General features: G+C 36.2%; 1 protein-coding gene and 1 pseudogene across 1 annotated transcript in view; one reads left to right on the top strand and one right to left on the bottom strand.

Moving 5' to 3' along the window:
- ACBD6 (acyl-CoA binding domain containing 6) overlaps positions 1-25,424 on the top strand; it is a 119,516-nt gene that overhangs the window by 25,360 nt on the left and 68,732 nt on the right. The window lies entirely within an intron of this gene.
- On the bottom strand, positions 8,499-8,964 carry LOC116576682 (annotated as a pseudogene).

The raw sequence follows: 25,424 nt of genomic DNA, 5'->3' as shown, positions 1-25,424 counted from the left end.
TTGCTCAGATGGTTGAGTGACTGCCTTTGGCTCAGCTCATGATCTCAGGGTCCTGGGATCAAGCCCCGCATTGGGCTCCCAGTTCGGTGGGGAGTCTGTTTCCCCCTCCCTCTCTGCCACTCCCCCTGCTTGTGCTCTTGCTCTCTGTCAAATAAATTTTTTTAAAAAATTAAAAAGGAAAAAAAAGATGTTAACTAAAGTTATTTTGGTGATCATTTCACAGTATATACAAATATTGAACCATTATATTGTATACCTGAAACTAAGATAATGCTGTATGTCAGTTACATCCCAGTTGAAAAAAAAAAAAAGGTACTGTGAAATGAACGAATAAATGAATGAATCTGAAAAAAAGAAAGAAATTCTATCTTTGTAGTATGAAATTCTATCTCCTCTTATGTAGTTTTGTGAAATAAATAGAAAATGTATTTTTTAAAGAAGTATAGCAGTAATGACAAGTGTAGATTTCATAGGGTGTTGTGGGTCTTAAATTAAGGACAGTAGCCTCTCCACCTCAAGCTGTCTCGCTGCTCCTGACCAAGTCTACTCCTTCTCCCCAAGTCCACCAAGAATATTACTGCCAAAGAGACTTCTCGAGACTGCTGTTCATTATGTCACTGACCCTCAAATTCTCTATGACTGCATTGAACATAAGACAAATTCTAAAGAATTCAGAGTTCTTCATTATCTGAAAAAAAGACAGAAAACAAAGAAACAAAGTCATGAGAAAAGTATAAAGCAATAAGTTAAACTATCAATAATTCTGTTATGTGTGTGGGTTGGGGGAGGGGTAAACTATAAAACAGTTTTTGGTTTTTGTTTGTACTAAGCATTTTATGTGTTTTGTCTCTTTTAGTCATTGCGTCAGTCCTATAATGTAGGTGTATTGTTACCTGCATTTTACTGGTGAAGAAACCGGAGGTTGGGAAGTCCTAGAACTAATAAATGACATAGTTTAGATTTGAACATGTCATTCTGACTCTAAAGAAAGCCCAAACTCTTAACCACTCCTCTGTAAAGTTTGAGTACATTTTATTCTCATCTTTATTTTCTCTGCTTACTCATATATAACATATTTTAAAGCTATTCGGTTTGGGGCACCTGGCTGGCTCAGTGGTAGAACATGCAACTCTTGATCTTGGAGTCATGAGTTCGAGCCCCATGTTGGGTGTAGAGATTACTTTAAAAAAATAAAATAAATAAGAATAGAAATTATAAAAAGATATACTTGGCAAGTATTATACTAGCTTTTCTTTTTTATTTAAAAGAATTGACATATAAAATACATTTAGTGAGATACATACAGTACAAAATTCTTAAGGACACAACTTAATATACACACACACCACTAGTGGGTTTCTTTCCTTAAGCAACTTCCTATCAATAGCAATCCTCCCACTCCCACTCTGAGGGAACTATTATTCTGACTTTTATTGCCATCAACTAACTCTGCCTCTTCTTGTAATTCAAATATTTGTAAGATATATATTATTTTGGATCAGGTTTACTATGCTCAATATAACACATGCTCCACATAACATACATACATCTTGTTACATACATCATTTGCTCTTTATTGCAGTATAATTTTTTTTATCATGTTCATGCATATACCACAATTTATTCTCCTGTTGATGGACATAGAGTTTTTTTAGTTTTTGCTCTTCAGTTTAATGAATATTGGCTATTATGCATAAAGTGGCTATAAACATTTTACATGGGCATACAGACATATGTTTTCATTTCTCTTGGGTATATACTTGGTAGAATTGCTGGATCGTACGGTAACTCTGTGTTTAACTTTCTGAGGAATTATTTATGGTTTTAAGAGAGACTGCCCCATATTACAGTCCCACCAGCAATGCTTGAGAGTTCCAGTTTTTCCACATTCTTGTCAGCATAGCCATTTTAGCATATTTCACTGTGGTTTTGATTGTCATTGTCCTAATTGTTAAACACGTTGAGGATCTTTTCCTCAGCTTATTCGCCACTTTTGTATGGTCTTTGAAAGGTAAATGTCTTTTCAGATCCTATGCCCACTTTTTTTTTTTTTAATTGGGTGAAAAAAAGGCCACAGAAAGCACAATAAGGGTTTTTTAGAAACAAAATCTATTGAGGGATATCATGGACTCAGGGCCAGCCCTTTTGAGGTGAATCATCATTTGTGTCTCTTGTTTCCATCCTCTCTTCTGAGATATTAATCTGGGTGAAATTGCTTTGAAAGGACCAATATTGGTAACCTCAAAGGGAAAATATGTCATAACAGAAGCCTGAAGGGTGTGAGTACAAGGGAGTAGGTTGGGGACCTTGCTTAGGTGATGGTATTAGTCGTAGGATAAGTGAGGTAACTGACTGAATCAGACCTTTTATTTTGTTTTTGGCAGTTTTCTTTTAATCTCCCTAAATTCTGTAGCCACCATTCAGAGGGACCCCCCCCAAAGAAAAGGGACTAGGTTAGTTTCTATAGGTAGTCTCTATACCTCAAACAGCTAGAGCAGATTAATATTAACTATGTCTAGAGGAAGGGAGGGAAAACTGAATGAGAAAAAAAATCAGAGAGGGGGATAAACCATGACAGTCTATTGACTCTGGGAAACAAACTGAGCATTGTGGAAGGGGAGGTTGTGTGGGGAGATAGGGTAACTGGGTGATGGGCATTAAGGAGGGCACAAGATGTGATGAGCACTGGGTGTGGGTGTTATATGCAACTGATGAATCGTTGAATACTATATCTGAAAATGATGTAGTATATGTTGGCTAATTGAATTTAAATTTAAAAATCCATATGGAAAAAAGTAAAAAAAAAAAGTCCCTATTTTAAGAATTTGGTTGTCTCTTTATTATTGAGTTGTGAGATTTATTATATATTATGAAAGAAGGCCCTTATCAGGTACATGATTTGCAAATATGTTCTTCCATTCACTGGATTGTCTTTTTACTGGCATAATAGTATCCTTTGAAACACAAAAAGTTTCAATTTTGATGAAGCGCAGTATATCTAGTTTTTCTTTTGTTTGTGTTTTTGATGTCATTTTAAGAAACTTGTTTAATCGGGGTGCCTGGGTGGCTCAGTGGGTTAAAGCCTCTGCCTTCAGCTCAGGTCATGATCCCAGGGTCCTGGGAGCAAGCCCTGAAACGGGCTGTCTGCTCAGCAGGGAGCCTGCTTCCTCCTCTCTCTCTCTGCCTGCCTCTCTGCCTACTTGTGATCTGTTTGTCAAATAATAAATAAATTCTTTAAAAGAAAGAAAGAAAGAAAGAAACTTGTTTAATCGGAGATCATAGTGATTAAGCCTTTTTCTTCTAAGAGTTTTACATAATGTTATCTCTTACATTTACGTTTTTGATTAATTTTGAGTTGCGTATGATGTGAGGTAGAGGTCCACCTTTACTCTTTTATATATGGATCTCCATTTGTTTCATTGTCATTGGTTGAAAAGACCATTCCTTTCCCCCCATTGAATTGTTGTAGCACCCTTTGCAAAAGTTATCAGACCATAAATATGAAGATGAATTTCTAGATTTTCAGTTCTCTTCCCTTGGTTGATATGTCTATCCTTATGCCAGTACACTTCTCTTGTTAGATTTATTCCTTTGCTGAGATTCCTTTCCTCATGTATTTCAAGAATGCTCATTGAAATATTTTATGACTACTACTTTAAAATCCTTGTCAGATAATTCTAACATCTGAGTCACCTTGGTGTTTGGTGTATATTCATTGCCTTCGCTCATTCAAGTTCTGATTTTCTTGGTTCTTGATTACTATGGCTTTGTAGTAGGTTTTGAAACTGAGAAGTGTAAGCTCTCTGACTTTATTCTTTTCTTTCAAGGTGGTTTTCGCTATTCTAGGCCCTTGGATTTGCAATGAATTTTAGAATCAGCTTACTTATTTCTGCAAAACAAAAAGCAGCTGAGATTTGTATAGGGATTGCATTGAATCTGTAGATCAATTTGGGGAGTAGTGCCATTTTAAAATATTAAGTCATCTCATCCATGGAATGCCTTTTCATTTACTTAGGGCTTGTTTAATTTCTTTCAGTGATGTCTTATAGTTTCTAGTGTATAAGTCTTACACGTCTTTTGTTAAATTTATTCCTAAGCAAAGGAATAGAAGATATAAAAAAGAACTAAATGAAATTGTAGAACTGAAGAGAGAATAACTGAAATAAAAATTCACTGAATGGGCTCAATACCATAATGGAGATGACAGAGAAAAGAATCCATGAACTTGAAGTTCTATCAGTGGAAATTATCTAATTTAAAAAACTAAGAGAAGATAGATGGAACAGAAATCAACAGAGTTTCCAGACAGTTACAGAAGATTTAGGATTTTTTTTGTCATCTGAGTCCCAAAAAGAGAAGAAAAACACTGTGAAGCTGAAAAATATTCAAAGAATAATGCAGAAAACTTCCCAATTTGAGGAGTGACATTACAGATTAAAGAAGCTAAGCAAAACCAAACAGATAAATCTGAAAAATTCTGTGCTGAACATGTCAAAATCAAACTTTCAAAAATTAAAGAGAAGAAAACATTGAAAGCAGCTAGTAGGAAAGAATATGTTATTTCTGTAGGGAAACAGTGATTCAGATGGTTTTTCGTGGAGGCCAGAAGAAATAGGCAATACATTTTTCAGGTGCTGAAAGAAAAGCTGTCAACTCAGAATTCTATACCCAATGAAAATATCTTTTAGGAATAAAGGTGAAAAAAAGACATTCTCAGATGAAGAAAAATGCAGAGCAAATATTTGTCGCCCACAGATCTACTCTAAAAGAATGGCTAAGTGGAAGTTCTTTAAAGATAAAGGGAATGATAACAGAAGGGAACTTGGAACATAAAGAAGAGAAACAACAAGGGCACCTGGGTGGCTTAGTTGGTTAAGTGACTGCCTTTGGCTTGGGTAATGATTCCAGGGTCCTGGGATTGAGCCTTGCATTGGGCTCCCTGCTCAGCAGAGAGCCTGCTTCTCCCTCTTCCTCTGCCTGCTGCTCTGCTTACATGTGCTCTGTATCTCTCTGCCAAATAAAGAAAGAAAATCTTTTAATAAGGGAGAGAGAAACAACAATAGAATGTATGAAAATAGGGGTAAAAATAATCTACTATCATTTATTCTTGATTTTTTTATCTCATTGGATCAAAAATTTTTAACATCATGTGATGTTAAAAATCCTACTGATCCATAGGAAATATTTAAGACCATTAAATTGGAGAGGGGAGCATGTCTAGTTGCAGCTCCAAAATTAAAGTACATGGAAATATCAGTCCTTACAACAACAAAAATAATAGTAAAACATATTGACAAGACCAATGTCAAGGAGCTTACCCCCCCCATGTTTTCTTTTGTAGTTTTCTGGTTTCAGGTCATTAATCCATTTTGAGTTGATTTTTGTGTGTGGTGTAAGATAGGGGTGTCAGTTACTAAGAGATTGTCTTAAAATTTCCAATTATGATTTATTTATTTTCTTTCTTTTGGTTATGTTCCTTTTCATAAACCTTCAAACTATGTTATTAGATAAAAATTTAAGAACTTGTTGAATTGACCCTTTTATCAGTAAGAAGTAGCTATTTTAAATTCTAATAATTTTTAGTGTCTTAAAATATACTTTGTTCAGTGTTATGTAGTTATATCAGTTTTTCTTTGGATAGTGTTTGACTTACATATTTTTTCTGTCCTTTAAATTTTTTTTTAAGATTTTATTTATTTATTTGACAGAGAGATAGAGATATCTGGAAGTATAGTTTCTCTGGAGGCTTGTAGAGTAGAGGTCTGACACGGTTGGTTTCTAGTGTGACCTCTAGTAGTGGCTTGCAGAAAGTTGTGTCCTCACATTTGTCCTCACATGGCCTTTCTTCTGTGTGCTCACAGAGAGGTCTCTGGTGTCTCCTCTGCTTCTAATAGGACAACAGCCCTGTTGGATCAAGGCCATGCTCCTGTAACCTCATTTAACCTTAATTACCACCATAAAGGCCCTGCCTCCATACAGTTACACTGGGGAGAAGGGCTTCAACTTAACAAATTTGAGGGGAACATAATTCAGTTCATTAACACTATGTCTGTATATTTAAAGTGTGTTTCTTGTAAATAGCATGTAGGTCTTGGTTTTTATTCAGATCTTTATCTTTTAATGGCAAAGTTTATTTACATTTAATGTAGTTAGTGGTATTACTCCATTTAATTTGCCATCTTTGTTTTCTGTTTCACCTGCTTTATGTTTCTCTGCTTTTCCATTCCCAAATTTTTCCGCATTTTTAAGTATGTTTTTATGATTTCATTTTGCCTTGTTTAATGGGCATTTGCTATTCCTTTTATGATCATTCTTTTAGTGGTTGTGCTAGGAATGACAAAATAGTATCTTATTACAGTCTGCCTTAAATTAATGCTTTTGCCTCCTTGTGAACTATGTAAAAATCTTAAAACAGTACAATTCTGTTTATTTTTTTCTGCTTATGTTGCTATAATTGTGATATATTTTTACTTCTGTATTTGCTACATATGTCACAGGATACAGTTTTGGCATTGAACAGTCAAGTCTTTTATCTTTGTGCACATAAATGATGCTTTTTCATTACTTCTTTTTGATTTTTTTTCATTCCTTCTTGCACTTTCCTGATTTCATCTGGTATCATTTTTCTTTTGCCTGCAGAACTTGCTTTAGTATTTCTTCTAATATTGACTTCTAATGATAGGTAACCTCAGCTTTAGTTCTCTGAATATGTCTATTTCACTTATTGTTTAAAAAGATAATTTTGCTTGATAGAGAATTCTATGTTGGCCACTTTCTTCTTTCTGCCCTTCAGAGCTGTCATTCCATATTCTGCTAGCTCTCATATTTTCTTCTTAGAAGTTAGCTGTAACTCTTACTGTTCTTACCCTGTTGATGATGTCTTTTGGTTTGACAGCAATTAAGATTTTCCCAATATATATCATTTTCTAGCAGTGACTGAGTAGGTGCCCTTATTTAACTCTGCTTGAGGTCTACTGAACCTTTTGACATATCTTTTCTTGATTTTGCAAAATTTTTCACTGTGATGTCTTCAGATATTCTGCTCCATTCTTTTCTCTTATCTGGAAGTATAGTTTCTCATATTTTGGACCATTTGGCATAGATTCTAAAAATCATATATTCTCTTTTATTTTTGTTTTATTTTTTGTTTTATTTTGCTTCTTAGTTCTCTAAGTGCTCCAGTTTGGATAATTTTTGTTGACCCATCTTTGCCTTTAACAATCTTATCTTCTGCTGTTAAGTTCTTAATTACATTGAGTTCTTAATTAAAAACATTGTAATTTTCAGTTTTAGAATGACCATTTGATTTACTTTACCTAATCCCTTTTTATGTTGAAATTTTACATCTTTTTTTCTTTTCTTTTATGTATTTGCAATAATTATTTTAAAGTTATTTTTCTTAACTTAAATAGCTGAATCTGGGGCACCTGTGTGGCTCCATTGTTAAGCGTCTGCCTACAGCTCAGGTCATGATCCAAAGTCTTGGGATTGAACCCCACATCAGGCTCCCTGCTCAGTGAGAAGCCCCTTCTTTCTCTCCCACTCCCCCTGCTTGTGTTTGCTCTCTTGCTGTCCCTCTCTCCCTCTTGCTGTCAAATAAAAAAATAAATAATCTTTTAAAAATAAAGAATAAATACTAGAATCATCTCTGAGACTGCTGCTTTTGGCTCTTCTTTATTGTTTATGGATCACAATTTCCCACTTGTCTCCATATTTCAATAATTTTTTATTTTGAAACAATCTAAATGTATACAAAAAAGAGTGTGTTTGAGCCTTAAACCTTGAACTAGAAGAGTATTTTGCCAACATTATGCCCTATCACCCCTATACAAACAAGGACATTCTGCTATATAACCACAATACAACTGTCATGATCGGAATGTTATTACCGTCATCTAACCTTGATACATTACTTAAATTTTGCCAGTTGGCCCTTGAGGGTCTTTTTTTTTTTTTTTTAAGATTTATTCATTCTATTTTTGATAGTTTCATGTGCTTTAATAGCAAACTTATAGGAATAGCACAGAAGACAGACACATTAAACACTGCATGTACTTGCATATGGGACAACTCAGAAAAGTATAACAAATGATCTGTATGATAAAAATGCTACAAACACCATTTAGTTGCTGTCAAAAAGAAATCTACTTGTTTTTAAAAAATCCAAACGCTGGCATTATCCAGAAAAATTTAACAGATTTATTTATAATTGTTATAAAGTTGAACTGAAACTTTATGAAACAGAATGTTTTACTGAAACATTTTGACTTGCATTAATGCTTTATGTCCCTGCATTTATATTAAAAATTGACACACAATTGAAAATGGAAAAACCGCCGATACCTCATTTCTGTCCCCTATTTTTCCGTTTACAATCATATTCGTAGTTACCTTTTGACCCTATGCAAAAAAATACCTAACGTTCAGAACTACCAATAACAAGAAGAAGGTAATTTTTTTTTTTTAAAGAATGACATGTTTTCCATCATAGTGGATTCTTAAGCATATTCTGCATGTGTGTGGTGTGCTAGCTGGAGGTCTTCCAGTGTGACCATGACACATTTGGCATGGATAGCACACAGGATGGTGTCTTCAAAGAGGCCCACCAGATAGGCCCCACTTACCCCCTACAAAGCACCACTAGCTGCACTCTGGAAGCACAGATGTGTTTTGAAGTCCTGAACAATTACATACACCAGACGCTGGAAAGGCAATTTGCCGATCAGGTCAGTGGACTTCTGATAACGTCTAATTTCATGGATTGCCACAGTACCAGGTCTGTACTGATGAAGTTTCTTCACCCCTCCAGTAGAGGGCGCACTCTTGGGAGCGGCTTTTATAGCCAGTTGGTTCCTCCATGCTTTACCATTGGTCGATTTGCAGGCAGTCTGATTTGTAAAAGCCATGGTACAGAAACCTCCTTACTTACCCCCTTTTCCTTGGGCTGGAGCTCAGCGAGCTAGAGGCAGCGCTTATTCTTTCTGTTTTAGAGAACAGTAGAGTGGGGAGGGGCAGAGAGCGAGGGAGACAAGCAGGCTCCCAGTGAGCACAGAGACCAACTCAGGGCTCCATCCCAGGATCCTGAGATCATGACCTGAGCTGAAACTAAGAGTCAGAGGCTCAACTGATTAAGCCACCCATGTGTTGCCCTAGAGGGTCTTTTATAACAAAAGCATTCAGTTTAGAATCACACAGACCAATTTTTTTTAGACTGTTTCTCGTTGGGATTTTGTCTGATGTTTTCTCCTGATTATGTTTACGTTATGCATCTGTAAGAGGGGTGTTGTAGAAGTGATACTGTATCCTTATTGGAACCTATCTGATAGCACGTACTTTCCATTTGCCCCATTACTGATGTTTATTTTGATCACTTGGTTAGGGTGTTATGTGCCACGATTCTCCATAGTAAAGTTACTTTTGTCCCTTTGTAATACATTACTGTTTTGTTGGAAAGATACTTAAGGATACATAAATATCCTGTTGTCATCAAAACTTTAACTCATGCTTTTATTTACATCAGTTTGGATTCATAGTTCCCTATTCTATTTAATATTATAATATACTGTTATCATTTTTTAAGTTTATACTCAAATTATTCCAGGTTTGTCCAGTGAGAGCCCTTCAGTCTGGCTCCTCTTTTTTATATATGCTCTTATAATTCATTGGGAATTTTCACACTTTTTGGCATAACAAGAATTCCAGTTCACCTTGAACTTCTCCCTTCCCTAGCCATGGAAACAGCAGTTTCTCCAAAGATATGTGGTTCATTTTAGTAGAGAATGGTATTTAGAAACCAAGATCTGAGTAATAGGTGTGCTCATTGCTGTTGGGCTATCACTCGTCCCAGATCCTCTTACACACACACACACACACACAAATATCTATGTTCATTTTTCTTTGTGTGCTGTGTTTGTGTTTACCATAAGTTCATGCCAATACCTCTATTTCCAGTTGAATACCACAAGATTCATTCAATTTTTCTATATTTGTAACTCTCTTTCTCTGACAGTGAGATGTTTAGCTCTCGTTATCTTCTCATATTTACTTACTTAATCAATCTCCCAGTGTGTAACCAGTCTCTCATTGCTCTTGCCACCCCCTGTCCTGCATGGGTGCCCTCATCATACTGAAGTTCTGAGAATTTGCTCAGACCACTTTCCTGGAGGATGATGTCACACCTCGTGATCGCTGACACTCTGAGATGGTTTACTTTCCCATGGGAATGCCTTCCTCAGTCAGCTTAGGCTTCAACGTCCAATACTTTGCCAACCTTTTTTTTTTTTTTTTTAAGATTTTATTTATTTATTTATTTATTTGACAGCACAAGAGAGCACAAGTGGGGAGAGCAGCAGAGGGAGAGGGAGAAGCAGCTCCCCTCTGAGCAGGGATTCCTGAGTGGAAGGCAAGTCCTTAACCGACGGAACCAGCCAGGCACCCCTCTTTCCAATCCTTTTAAGGATATCTTCTTCATTCCACTTGGGCTCTGATACTTTGTCCCAGACCATCTTTTGTCTGTACATCTTCCTCAACCCGCATGAGCCCTGACACCTCACATTAGGCTGCTGCCATTCCCAGTGGTCACCCTCATCATCCTGGTTAGTCTCTAATACCTTGCTCTATACCATGTCTTCTCTCCTCTTCTTTACCCTTCCACTCCTATAGACACCTGCTTCATTCAGCCTTACCTATGGTCTTAAAACTGAACTATTCACTAAAAGAAAAGGAAAAGCTATATCTCATAATTTTTTTATGGTATGTTGCACATTGTGTATAAAGAAGAATGAAGACTGAAGTCAGTGTTATTTTCCCCCAAGAGAGGGCGCTCCTGATCCTCCCTGAGATACTGATTGAGGAGCTGATCAACTCAGGCCAATGAGGAAGTAAGCTGGGTTGGTGCCGTGTTGTAGCTCTAGTTATACCTCTGCTTTCCTACGTATCTGGGGAAAGCTTCTTAGGCTGTTGCTTGTGAGCCTGTTGCTTGTGAGCCTATGGGTCTCTGCCTGCCTGCCTTGAAAGACTGATGAAGACTTAATCTGATTGTTTCTGCTTTGAGCTTTTTCTCTAGCATCCTGTCTCACACTGCTTCCAAATTTTGGCAAATGTGTTTATGCTGAGATTTATTGTTTGAGGTAGGCCCCCTTCCTCAAGCAGGGCTGTCTCTCTCAAATATTGAAAGATAACAGATTCCTATGTGTTCTTTTAAAAACTATGATTTCCCACACGGCCTCTGAATTCAGAAGTTAAAACATGTGGGAAAATAACACTTTGTATTTGGGACTTTTGAAATTTTTCATTTGTTGAGCCAATCCCAAACAACCTCCAAAAGTTTTGCTGATTTTATTTTTCCCAGTGTCATCATTTTATTTGAGCCACTCTTAATCTTTAGCGTTTACACAGAATCAACAAATACCCTAGGTAAGAAAGCATCAGGAGAGAGCTTGTTCTCTCTCTCTCTCTCTTTTTAAATTTTTTTTGAGAACCTGTTCTCTGAATAGCTCTCTGATTTAGTTCATTCAGTCCTTTTTACTTCCATGACTCTTTATAAGTACAGCTTTTCAGTTTACCTAACCTTTTAAAATTGTTACGTTAGAAAAATTACATCTTCTTACATCTTATTTGGAACCAAAAAACAGCCATACATGTGGTTTCTGTACTTCTTTTTCAGTTAATGTTCTATAATGAAAATTTTACCATATCATTGAATTGTTTTAAAGTTTTTTTATTGTTTTTTTAATGGCTTATCTAACTGAGGGCCTTATATCCCTGGCAACAGTGGCATACATGATACATGCAAGAAAACCTGAGAAGCCAGAGTGCCTGGGTGGCTCAACTGGTTATGCATCTGACTCCGGCTTGGATCATGAATTCGGGGTTCTGGTCAGCTCCATGCTCAGTGGGGAGTCTGCTTCTCCCTCCACCTCTTTCTACCTTTCCCTCTGCCCGTCTCCCTGCTCATCCTCTCTCTCTCTCTCTCTTCCCCCCACAAATAAATAAATCCTTAAGAAAGTAAAAAAGAAAGAAAATTAAAATGTAATAAAAAAGAATATATGAAAAACCATAAGATGAATATGGTGCATCTAGAAGTAGCTCTAAAAATCATTTTATAGGTAAACAAACATAGATATATAATTGTGAAATAGGATATAAAATGTACACACATTACTTAGATAAAACAAGATCTCAAGGAAATTTCTCATTTTCAGTAAGTCTGTATAGTCACTTAAGATATTCTTTCATTTTTTTGGACAAGAAGGCAGCTGGAGTTGGCAAGGTCATCAAATCCACCCAGAAAACTCGGAAGGCTAAATGAATATTATCCCCAATACCTGCCACCCCAGTGTTAATTAGTGATGAAAGAACAGTCTCAGAACTGTTTGTGTCAATTGGCCATTTAAGTTTAATAGTAAACGATTGGTTAATGGTTACAGTGTATCATAAAATTTCCAGAAGGAAAGAAGAATGTTTTGTGGACCATTTGTTTTTTTAACATTTTAACATTTTTAAATTGAGATATGTGTTAAAATCACTGTTAATCATTAAATAATGTAGTTGTTATTGCCTATGTTTAAATAAAGTTAGACTTTAGTTATTAACATTGTCTCTTCAGTTGGGATACATTCAGTGTATGATATGATTGTGTTGCAGATTTTCTCCCAGTTTTTTCAGTTTTCCTTTAATTTTCTTTATAATATCCTTTGCCATATAAAATTTTTTAAATTTTTATGTAGTCAAATTTATCAGTCTTTTTATTGCCTGTGGATTTTTAGTCATGGTAAGCTTTTTCTTACATCAAGGTTAAAAGAGGAATTCACCTATGTTGTTTCCTGGCATGTGTGTGGTTTCGTGTTTTATAATCAGATCCCTAAATGTATGGTGTGAAATATGAGCCCAGTTTCATTTTTTCCCAAATGGCTTCCCAGTTGTGTTAGCATCATTTATTTACAAGACCATCCCCCAGTGACCCAAGGTGCCACCTTTGTCCTGTACTAAATTTCCATATGTGTTTGGATTTGTTTCTAGGTTTTATAGTCTATTCTTCTAGTCTCTTTGTTCACTTATCGATACTATGCAATTTGATATAGGGGCCTCATAGTAGGTATTGGTGTCTGAAACAGCGATTCCTCCCTTATAGCTTTTCCTTTTAAATGTTTTCCTAGCTATTTTATACATTTATTTGTTTGTTTTATATGAACTTTTTTTTTATTGTATTATGTTAGTCACCATAAAATACATCATTAGGGTCTTTTTCCATTTATTTTATTTTCTTTCTTTTCAGTGTTCCAGCATTCATTGTTTATGCAGCAGACCCAGTGCTCCATGCAATATGTGCCCTCCATAATACCCACCACCAGACTCACCCAACCCCCACCCCCTTCCCCTCCGAAACCCTGTTTGTTTCTCAGAGTCCAGAGTATCTCATAGTTCGTCTCCTGCTCCGATTTCCCCCAATTCACTTTTCCTTTCTTTCTCTTAATATCCTCCATGTTATTCCTTATGTACCACATGTAAGTGAAACCATATGAAAATTGACTTTCTCTGCTTGACTTATTTCACTCAGCATAATCTCCACCAGTCCCATCCATGTTGATGCAAAAGTTGGGTATTCATCCTTTCTGATGGCTGAGTAGTATTCCATTGTATATATGGACCACATCTTTTTTATCCATTTATCTGTTGAAGGACATCTCAGCTCTTTCCACAGTTTGGCTATTATAGACATTGCAGCTATGAACATTGGAGTACATATGGCCCTTTTTTTCACTACATCTGTATCTTTGGGGTAAATACCCAGTAGCGCAATTGCTGGGTCATAGGGTAGTCTGTTTTTAATTTTTTGAGGAATCTCCACACTGTGTTCCAAAGTAGTTGCACCAGCTTGCATTCCCACCAACAGTGTAAGAGGGTTCCTGTTTCTCCACATCCTCTCCAACATTTGTTGTTTTCTGCCTTGTTAATCTTTGCCATTCTAACTGCTGTAAACTGGTATCTCGATGTGGTTTTGATTTTATTTTCCCTGATGGCTAATGATGATAAACATTTTTTTATGTGTCTGCTAACTATTTGTATGTCTTCATTGGAGAAGTGACCGTGTCTTCTGACCATTTTTTGACATGATTTTCTATTTTTGGGGGTGTTGAGTTCAAGACGTTCTTTATAGATCTTGGATATCAGCTCTTTGTAGTGTCATTTGCGAATATTCTCTCCCATTCTAAGGGTTACCTCTTTATTTTGTTGACTCTTTCCTTTGCTGTGCGGAAGCTTCTTATCTTGATGAAGTCCCGAAAGTTATTTTCACTTTTGTTTCCTTTGCCTTTGGAGACGTGTCTTGAACGACATTGCTGTGGCCGGTTTCTGCCTATGTTCTCCTCCAGGATTTTGATGGATTCCTGTGTCACATTGAGGTCTTTCAGCCATTTTGAGTTTATCTTTGTGTTTGGTGTAAGAGAATGGTTGAGTTTCATTCTTCTACACATAGCTGTCCAATTTTCCCAGCACCCTATATTGAAGAGACTGTCTTTTTTCCACTGGATATTTTTTTCTGTTTTGTCGAAGATAATTTGACTATAAAGTTGAGGATCCATATCTGGGCTCTCTACTCTGTTCCATTGGTCAATGTATCTGTTTTTGTGCCAGTACCATGCCATCTTGGTGATCAGAACTTTGTAATAAAGCTTGAAATCAGGCAATGTGATGCCCCCCAACTGTTTTTCTTTTTCAGCATTTCCTTAGCTTTTCGGAGTTTTTTTTGGTTCCATACAGATTTTAGAATTGTTTGTTGTAGCACTTTGAAAAATGCCGCTGGTCAATCAATGTAATAGAACAAATCAATAAGAGAAAAGAGAAGAACCTCATGGTCCTCTAAATTGATGCAGAAAAAGCATTTGACAAAATTAGCATCCTTTCCTGATTAAAACTCTTCAAAGTATAGGGATAGAGGGAACATTTCTCAACTTCATAAAATCCATCTATGTAAAACCCACAGCAAATATCTTTTTTTTTATTATTCAGATTTTTTTATGATTTATTTTTTTATTTTTTATAAACATATAATATATTTTTATCCCCAGGGGTACAGGTCTGTGAATCGCCAGGTTTACACACTTCACAGCACTCACCGTAGCACATACCCTCCCCAATGTCCATAACCCCACCCCCCTTTGTCCAACCCCCCTCCCCCCAGCAACCCTCAGTTTGTTTTGTGAGATTAAGAGTCATTTATGGTTTGTCTTCCTCCCAATCCCATCTTGTTTCCTTCATTCTTCTCCTACCCCCTTAACCCCCCATGTTGCATCTCCACTTCCTCATATCAGAAAGATCATATGATAGTTGTCTTTCTCCAGTTGACTTATTTCGCTAAGCATGATACCCTCTAGTTCCATCCATGTCGTCGCAAATGGCAAGATTTCATTTTTGATGGCTGCATAGTATTCCATTGTGTATATATACCACATCTTCTTTATCCATTCATCTGTTGATGGACATCTAGGTTCTTTCCATAGTTTGGCTATTGTAGACGTTGCTGCTATAAACGTGCGGGTGCATGTGCCCCTTCGGATCACTACGTTTGTCTCTTTAGGGTAAATACCCAGTAGAGCAATTGCTGGGTCATAGGGTAGTTCTATTTTCAACATTTTGAGGAACCTCCATGCTGTTTTCCAGAGTGGTTGCACCAACTTGCATTCCCACCAACAGTGTAGGAGGGTTCCCCTTTCTCCACATCCTCGCCAGCATCTGTCATTTGCTGACTTGTTAATTTTAGCCACTCTGACTGGTGTGAGGTGATATCTCATTGTGGTTTTGATTTGTATTTCCCTGATGCCGAGTGATATGGAGCAATTTTTCTTGTGTCTGTTGGCCATCTGGATGTCTTCTTTGCAGAAATGTCTGTTCATGTCTTCTGCCCATTTCTTGATTGGATTTTTTGTTCTTTGGGTGTTGAGCTTCCTAAGTTCTTTATAGATTTTGGACACTAGCCCTTTATCTGATACATCGTTTGCACATATCTTCTCCCATTTTGTCAGTTGTCTTTTGGTTTTGTTAACTGTTTCCTTTGCTGTGCAAAAGCTTTTGATCTTGATAAAATCCCAATAGTTCATTTTTGCCCTTGCTTCTCTTGCCTTTGGCGATGTTCCTAGGAAGATGTTGCTGCGGCTGAGGTCGAAGAGGTTGCTCCCTGTGTTCTCCTCAAGGATTTTGATGGATTCCTTTCTCACATTGAGGTCCTTCATCCATTTTGAGTCTATTTTTGTGTGTGGTGTAAGGAAATGGTCCAATTTCATTTTTCTGCATGTGGCTGTCCAATTTTCCCAACACCATTTATTGAAGAGCCTGTCTTTTTTCCATTGGACATTCTTTCTTGCTTTGTTGAAGATTAGTTCACCATAGAGTTGAGGGTCTATTTCTAGGTTCTCTATTCTGTTCCATTGATCTATGTGTCTGTTTTTGTGCCAGCACCATGCTATCTTGATGATGACAGCTTTGTAATAGAGCTTGAAGTCCGGAATTGAGATGCCACCAACTTTGGCTTTCTTTTTCAATATTCGTTTGGCTATTCGAGGTCTTTTCTGGTTCCATATAAATTTTAGGATTATTTGTTCCATTTCTTTGGGAAAAAATGGATGGTATTTTGATAGGAATTGCATTAAATGTGTAGATTGCTTTAGGTAGCATAGACATTTTCACAATATTTATTCTTCCAATCCAGGAGCATGGAACATTTTTCCATTTCTTTGCGTCTTCCTCAATTTCTTTCATGAGTACTTTATAGTTTTCTGAGTATAGTTTCTTGGCCTCTTTGGTTAGGTTTATTCCTAGGTATCTTATAGTTTTGGGTGCAGTTGTAAATGGGATTGACTCCTTAATTTCTCTTTCTTCTGTCTTGTTGTTGGTGTAGAGAAATGCAACTGATTTCTGTGCGTTGATTTTATATCCTGACACTTTACTGAATTCCTGTACAAGTTCTAGCAGTTTTGGAGTGGAGTCTTTTGGGTTTTCCACATACAGTATCATGTCATCTGCCAAGAGTGATAATTTGACTTCTTCTTTGCCGATTTGGATGCCTTTAATTTCCTTTTGTTGTTTGATTGCTGAGGCTAGGACTTCTAGTACTATGTTGAATAGCAGTGGTGATAATGGACATCCCTGCTGTGTTCCTGACATTAGCGGAAAAGCTTTCAGTTTTTCTCCATTGAGAATGATATTTGTGGTGGATTTTTCATAGATGGCTTTGATAATATTGAGGTATGTGCCCTCTATCCCTGTACTTTGAAGAGTTTTGATCAGGAAGGGATGGCTGTACTTTGTCAAATGCTTTTTCAGCATCTATTGAGGGTATCATATGGTTCTTGTTCTTTCCTTTAGGTTGTATCACATTATATAATGTGTTGATTGATTTGCAGATGTTGAACCAACCTTGCATCCCTGGAATAAATCCCACTTGGTCGTGGTGAATAGTCCTTTTAATGTACTGTTGAATCCTATTGGCTAGTATTTTGGTGAGAATTTTCGCATCTGTGTTCATCAAGGATATTGGTCTGTAGTTCTCTTTTTTGATGGGATCCTTGTCTGGTTTGGGGATCAAGGTGATGCTGGCCTCATAAAATAAGTTTGGAAGTTTTCCTTCCGTTTCTATTTTTTGGAACAGTTTCAGGAGAATAGGAATTAGTTCTTCTTTAAATGTTTGGTAGAATTCCCCCCGGGAAGCCATCTGGCCCTGGGCTTTTGTTTGTTTGGAGATTTTTGATGACTGTTTCAATCTCCTTACTGGTTATGGGTCTGTTCAGGTTTTCTATTTCTTCTGGTTCAGTTGTGGTAATTTATATGTCTCTAGGAATGCATCCATTTCTTCCAGATTGTCAAATTTGTTGGCGTAGAGTTGCTCATAGTATGTTCTTATAATTGTCTGTATTTCTTTGGTGTTAGTTGTGATCTCTCCTCTTTCATTCATGATTTTATTTATTTGGGTCCTTTCTCTTTTCTTTTTGATAAGTCTGGCCAGGGGTTTATCAATCTTATTAATTCTTTCAAAGAACCAGCTCCTAGTTTCATTGATTTGTTCTATTGGTGGTTTTTTTTGTTTGTTTCTATTTCACTGATTTCTGCTTTGATCTTTATGATTTCTCTTCTCCTGCTGGGTTCAGGGTTTCTTTCTTGTTCTTTATCCAGCTTCTTTAGGTGTAGGGTTAAGTTGTGTACCTGAGACCTTTCTTGTTTCTTGAGAAAGGCTTGTACTGCTATATATTTTCCTCTCAGGACTGCCTTTGTTGTGTCCCACAGATTTTGAACCGTTGTGTTTTCATTATCATTTGTTTCCTTGAATTTTTTCAATTCTTCTTTAATTTCCTGGTTGACCCATTCATTCTTTAGTAGGATGCTGTTTAGTCTCCATGTATTTGGGTTCTTTCCAAATTTCTTCTTGTGGTTGAGTTCTAGCTTCAGAGCATTGTGGTCTGAAAATATGCAGGGAATGATCCCAATCTTTTGATACTGGTTGAGACCTGATTTAGGACCGAGGATGTGATCTATTTTTGAGAATGTTCCAGGTGCACTAGAGAAGAATGTGTATTCTGTTACTTTGGGATGAAATGTTCTAAATATATCTGTGATGTCCATCTGGTCCAGTGTATCATTTAAGGCCTTTATTTCCTTGCTGATCTTTTGCTTGGATGATCTGTCCATTTCAGTGAGGGGAGTGTTAAAGTCCCCTACTTTTATTGTATTATTGTTGATGTGTTTCTTTGATTTTGTTATTAGTTGGTTTATATAGTTGGCTGCTCCCACGTTAGGGGCATAGATATTTTAAATTATTAGATCTTCTTGTTGGACAGATCGTTTGAATATGATATAGTGTCCTTCTTCATCTCTTATTTTAGTCTTTGGCTTAAAATCTAATTGATTTGATATAAGGATTGCCACTCCTGCTTTCTTCTGATGTCCATTAGCATGGTAAATTCTTTTCCACCCCCTCACTTTAAATCTGGAGGTGTCTTCGGGCTTAAAATGAGTTTCTTGTAGGCAACATATAGTGGGTTTTGGTTTTTTATCCATTCTGATACCCTGTGTCTTTTGATTGGGGCATTTAGCCCATTAACATTCAGGGTAACTATTGAAAGATATGGATTTAGTGCCATTGTATTGCCTGTAAGGTGATTGCTACTGTATATTGTCTCTGTTCCTTTCTGATCTACTACTTTTAGGCTCTCTCCTTGCTTAGAGGACCCCTTTCAATATTACCTGTAGAGCTGGTTTGGTGTTTGCAAATTCTTTCAGTTTTTGTTTGTCCTGGAAGCTTTTAATCTCTCCTTCTATTTTCAATGATAGCCTAGCTGGATATAGTATTCTTGGCTGCATGTTTTTCTCGTTTAGTGCTCTGAATATATCATGCCAGCTCTTTCTGGCCTGCCAGGTCTCTGTGGATAAGTCTGCTGCCAATCTAATATTTTTACCATTGTATGTTACAGACTTCTTTTCCCGGGCTGCTTTCAGGATTTTCTCTTTGTCACTAAGACTTGTAAATTTTACTATTAGGTGACGGGGTGTGGACCTATTCTTATTGATTTTGAAGGGGGTTCTCTGCACCTCCTGGATTTTGATGCTTGTTCCCTTTGCCATATTAAGGAAATTCTCTCCAATAATTCTCTCCAATATACCTTCTGCTCCCCTCTCTCTTCTTCTAGAATCCCAATTATTCTAATGTTGTTTTGTCTTATGGTGTCATTTGTCTCTCGAATTCTCCCCTCATGGTCCAGTAGCTGTTTGTCCCTCTTTTGCTCAGCTTCTTTATTCTCTGTCATTTGGTCTTCTATATCACTAATTCTTTCTTCTGCCTCATTTATCCTAGCAGTGAGAGCCTCCATTTTTGATTGCACCTCATTAATAGCTTTTTTAATTTCAACTTGGTTAGATTTTAGTTCTTTTATTTCTCCAGAAAGGGCTTTTATATCTCCCGAGAGGGTTTCTCTAATATTTTCCATGTCTTTTTCGAGCCCGGCTAGGCCTTGAGAATCGTCATTCTGAACTCTAGTTCTGGCATATTACCAATGTCTGTATTGATTAGGTCCCTAGCCTTCGGTATTGCCTCTTGTTCTTTTTTTTGTGGTGAATTTTTCCACCTTGTCATTTTGTCCAGATAAGAGTATATGAAGGAGCAAGTAAAATACTAAAAGGGTGGCAAAGACCCCAGGAAAATATGCTTTCAGAAAGTGGTTGATTTTCTGTTTCTAGAATTGCTGTTCTTCTTCTCTTTGATCTCCCGTTGGATTTGTAGGTGTTTGCAATCTTTAGATAAGCTATCTAGCTGATCTCCTGCTACCTGAAGTAGTCTCAGCCTGCTACTTCTCCACCATCTTGACTCCACCGCAAATATTCTTAATGGGGAAAAGTTGACAGCCTTCCCTTTGAGATCAGGAACAGGACAAGGATGTCCACTCTCACCACTGTTGTTCAACATAGTACTAGAAGTCCTAGCAACAGCAGTCAGACAACAAAAAGAAATAAAAGGTATCCAATTGGTAAAGAAGTCGTCAAACTCTCTCTCTTCGCAGATGGCATGATACTTTTTGTGGAAAACACAAAAGACTGCACCCCCAAACTACTAGAACTCATTCAGCAATTCAGTACTGTGTCAGGATACAAAAATGAATGAACAGAAATCAGTTGCTTTCTTTTCTTTTCTTTTCTTTTCTTTTTTTTTTTAATTTATTTGATAGAGATCACAAGTAGGCAGAGAGATAGGAGGAAGCAGTCTCCCTGCTAAGCAGAGAGCCTGATGTGGGGCTCAATCCCAAAACCCTGGGATCATGACCTGAGCCGAAGGCAGAGGCTTTACCCCACTAAGCCACCCAGGCGCCCCATCAGTTGCTTTCTTATACACTAACAATGAAACTGTTGAAAGGGCAATTAGAGAATCAATTCCATTTACAGTAGCACCAAAACCCATAAGATACCTTGGAATAAACATAACCAATGAGGTAAATGATCTATACTTGAGGAACTACAGAACATTCATGAAAGAAGTTGAAGAAGACACAAAAAGATGGAAAAATGTTCCATGCTCATGAATCAGAAGAATAAACGTTATTAAAATGTCTGTGGTGCCCAGAGCAATCTATACTTTCAGTGCCATCCCAGTCAAAATACCAGTGGCGTTTTTCAAAGTGCTGTTTTATATGAACTTTAATACCGGTTTGTGTAACTTAATAAAATAGTTTCTTGGTGTTTTTAATGAGAGTATATTGAACTTACAAATTAGGGAGAACTGATACATTCATAATGTTGAGTCATCCTATTCAGGTATAGGAGATGTCTTCCCATTCTATTAAGTCTACTTTTGCATCTTTACAGGAGTATTTAAAGTTTTTCTTCGCATAGTATTTGAGCATTTCTTGTTAAATTTATCCTTAAATTCTTACTCTTTCTGCTGCTATAAACTGTCTAGTAAATACTAGACATAAATAATAATGTTTGAAATGTTTAGGTTTCTGATTACTTTAATGTAGTTCCTATACTGTTTTTATGATGTTAAGTCATTGTCTACATTTCAGATATTTCAACTAGAAGGGAAGATGTAAATATGTTAAATTTTCCTGGTTTCCCTCACATATTGTCCTGTGACCCTAATTAAGGGTCATTTGGAAAGTCTGGGCTAATGTGTTAAATCACCTGTATGATTTGCTAGAGAATTGCTCTAATCCCAGTTAAGAATATGCAACTTAATGAAAGTCAGGTGTGAAAACAGAACTTCTTTGCCGTAGCACAATGCATTTTGTCATTTAATCTTTTCCTGAGTGGCTCATTATGAAAATAGCCTTAGCTCTCAAATTATTTCTTTAATCCCTTATTCTCTTACACATTGTAAAGAGTCCAGTCCTCATACCAGCTTTGTTTTCTTACTAGATTACTGATATGTTTTGGGTGCTAAAAAAGAAATGTTTAGTAGTGCTTGAGCTTAAAACCTTTCCACATGGGAAAATAGAAAACTCTAAAATGAATGAAGTTCAACATAATCTACAGAAGCTAAGTGAGTGTGTATGGTAGTGAGAGAGGAAAGGGTGAATGGAGATTAAATCCAGTAGGTGTACTTTTAAAAAATATAATTGTTTTATTTTTCATTGCAGCAATCACTTTCATGTGTACCTATCTTTCCTGCGAGATTATTTGATAAGAACACTTCCATTACTAAAGGCTTGATAAATCACTGATTTATAATGTTATGTATGGCATATCCTTTTGTCCTCAGAATGTACCTTCCAAATACACATGGAATTCTCAGCATTTTGAGGGCAGACTTTGTGCTATAATTTTGCATTGTTTTTAATATTGATATTACTATTAGACTTAGCCTTTCTAATTAAATCTTTCTTTTATGTTCCCTCGAGCTAATCAAAACTCAAAATTTCAGTAATCGAAGTAAAAGGGTTTTTGCTATGTCAGAAACATCAATTGAAAATGTATAGAGTTTTTAGGATTCCTTTTATATGTTCTAAAAATCTTATAGTTTCTGTATCAAATACTAAATACTCATCCCAGAAGGTGAATTTTCTTATATAATATTATTTACATTTTAAAATAATTTTTTATATTTAGGTGGTAAATCATGAAGTTATAACAGCATATTTCACAAATCGTGATTTTGCTGATTATTGTTGATACCAACATGATTTAAACTTCTCATTGGCCAATATGTACTCTCTCCCAGTGGATTATTGATTAAAAACAGATGTATTTGTACATTCTTATTCTTTGCAACATTTGGATATTGCCTTCTTGGTGACATTCTGATTTGTCTGCTTTTAATGCTTTACCCAGCTATAGGAAAAGTGCATTTAGCTTAAGACTAGTACCATTCTTAGATGATGGAATGGTTTTTTTTCCTTGATGCTCTGAGATTATTTAATGTTTTTAAGTTACGTTCTTGCAAGTGATTGCTTTGATGAGTTACTCTCTAATAAAACCCTAAAATAGCACCAAAGTGTTAAAATGGCAAGTACTTTCGTTTTTAAATGCAAAGAACATGTTTAGAAAGCTGAAATAGAAGGGAAAACTCTAATGAATGAAAAGAAATAAAAAGTAAATGAGGTAATCAAAGTCAGAGAAATTGATATTGGCAGGTTCTGAATGATGTTCCTAGATGAGCAATCTTTCAAAATACTTCTTGTACATTGCTGCTATTCTTTTATTTATTATTAAAATAACATGATCCATGAGGAGCTTGGGGTGACTCTCGGCCTAGCTAATTCTAATTAATCCAGTCGGGGAGAGCAGTAGGGTAAGTGAAGCAGTCTATCGGATTGAAATTCATAACTTAATTGAGGTCAAAGTCCCGGTCTGGGAGAACAAAAGTCTTTTGCTAGGACCAGGCAGATCAATAGCAATAAATATCTGGCGTGGATACAAGTAGCTTATAGTGACAGATTATCTGACAGTGGCCAGAGGTCTTGGTTCTGTTCAGGGCAAAGTCTTGAGCATACCATGGTTCTTGCTGATGTTCAGTCCACAACCATGACTCTGGTAAGGAAGTGATGCTCTCAAGAACTCTTAAAAGTCTTCTGGAAGCACTATGTGTGAATCTCCAAGTGACTTCTCTTTCTTATTATCAAATGAACATTCCTTCATGATACTTTTTTTTTAAACAAGAAGAGTTTCTATCACATTGCCAGTTAAGATCCAGAGGATTTGCAAAGTCTGTTTATCTAACTTTTCCATCAGTAATGCAAAAAGAATATATAGATTGCTTTGGGGAAGGAATGTAACACAAGCCCACGTTGTCTTGATTTGTATATAACTGTAGAAGTTAAGAGGACCATGTAACATTAACATTTATGAGTTAGTATTGACCATTTTAAGTGTGATAATTTTATTTTTGATTGTGTAGGATTTTTCCTTATTGTTTTTAGGTGTACACTGATACATTTAGGGACAAGATGTCATGTTGTCCGTAATATCTTTAACCTACTTCAAAAAAAAAGGCAAAATGTTAATAGTGTTTAAATATGAATAATAGGCTTCTGCTTTTCTCTCTATATGTTATTTTCATAATAAAAAGTAGCCACCAAAAAGAACCATGTGTAATAAAACCATTAGGCTAATGTGTTACTAGAAAAGGTTTCTTTCTGTCTCATTCTGCTTATACTTTTAATTAATTTCTACTTAGTTGTCAAAGCTTGGCTTCTTTTATGCATTATATTATTGTTTATCCATAGTAATAATATTTGCTTAATTAGTATAAACCTTTGGCATTCCACTCATCGTTTAATAACATTATTGCTACTCAGGCTTAACTACCATCTGACTATGGGAAAGTGAACTCTTGAGATCCACAGTTGTTGGCTGTATAAGGTATGGAGAGCTACATAGTATAAATGGTTGGAACTATCATTCCTTCGTGAGGGTAATATTGTAGCAACTTATTAAAGGGACTTTTTGATCCTCTATAAAATTGATACATTAGTCTTCCTTAAATATCGATATCTAAATGCTACTTCAGTATCTAAATGATTCTATGATCAAGAACCTCTGGTGGTTTCTTATCTATGAATCAGTCCTCAGCTTTTCTGATTGACTCTCAGAGCCCCACTTCTGTGTTATCCAGGGTTCCTTGCTTTATGAAGTTGCTGAGCTCACTTTGTGTATCCCAGAAGTTTCCAAATCTGGATCACCAGAATCAGCTATAGATCTAATTTTTAAAAAATAAAATAAATAAACCTCAATTCCAGAAATTATGACTTAGGTGAGTTGGGGATGGCAGGTATTGGGAAGATGAGAATCTCAGATTTATAAAATGTCTGCAACGTAATTCTGTCATGCCAGGCTTCTCTGTATTCACCTGCCAGTTCTGTGCCATCTATCTTAAGTAGGATAGAATCCTTAGGATTCTTAGGATAGAATCATCAGATTAAACTGATTCATTGCTGTGATGAATCACTAACAACTGTTTAAAATTCCTAGATTTTTAAAGGATGGATGCAAATTAAGATATAATCCTATGGGCTGAGCACTTGTGATATTTTTTAGATTATTGTGTAAGCTATGTCTACATATTTGGTCTTTTTCTTTTCTTCTTATAATCCTTAAAGGGAATTTTTTCCACATAATAATCCAGTCAGCTGCAAACTCAAGAGTCAGATTCAAGTTTTCCACTAACAAATGCTGCTGGCAGGTAAATTTTCAGTTAGTTTATCAAAACAACGTGAAGACATCAAAGCTTTTTAGAAAAAAAAAAGTGTGTGTGTGTGTAAAATATGTATACATATATATTTAATATCATATATAATATATTAAATATATAGTTTATATGTATATAGTGTGTGTGTGTGTGTGTGTGCGCGATTTATTTATTTATTTATTTATTTATTTATTTATTTATTTATTTATTTATTTTAGAGGGCAAAGGGGGAGGAAGGTGGAGGAAGAAAGGATCTTCAGCA

Source organism: Mustela erminea, chromosome 17 (assembly GCF_009829155.1).
Source record: "Mustela erminea isolate mMusErm1 chromosome 17, mMusErm1.Pri, whole genome shotgun sequence".
Taxonomy (NCBI): domain Eukaryota; kingdom Metazoa; phylum Chordata; class Mammalia; order Carnivora; family Mustelidae; genus Mustela; species Mustela erminea.
This window is presented reverse-complemented; position numbering and strand designations above follow the sequence as displayed.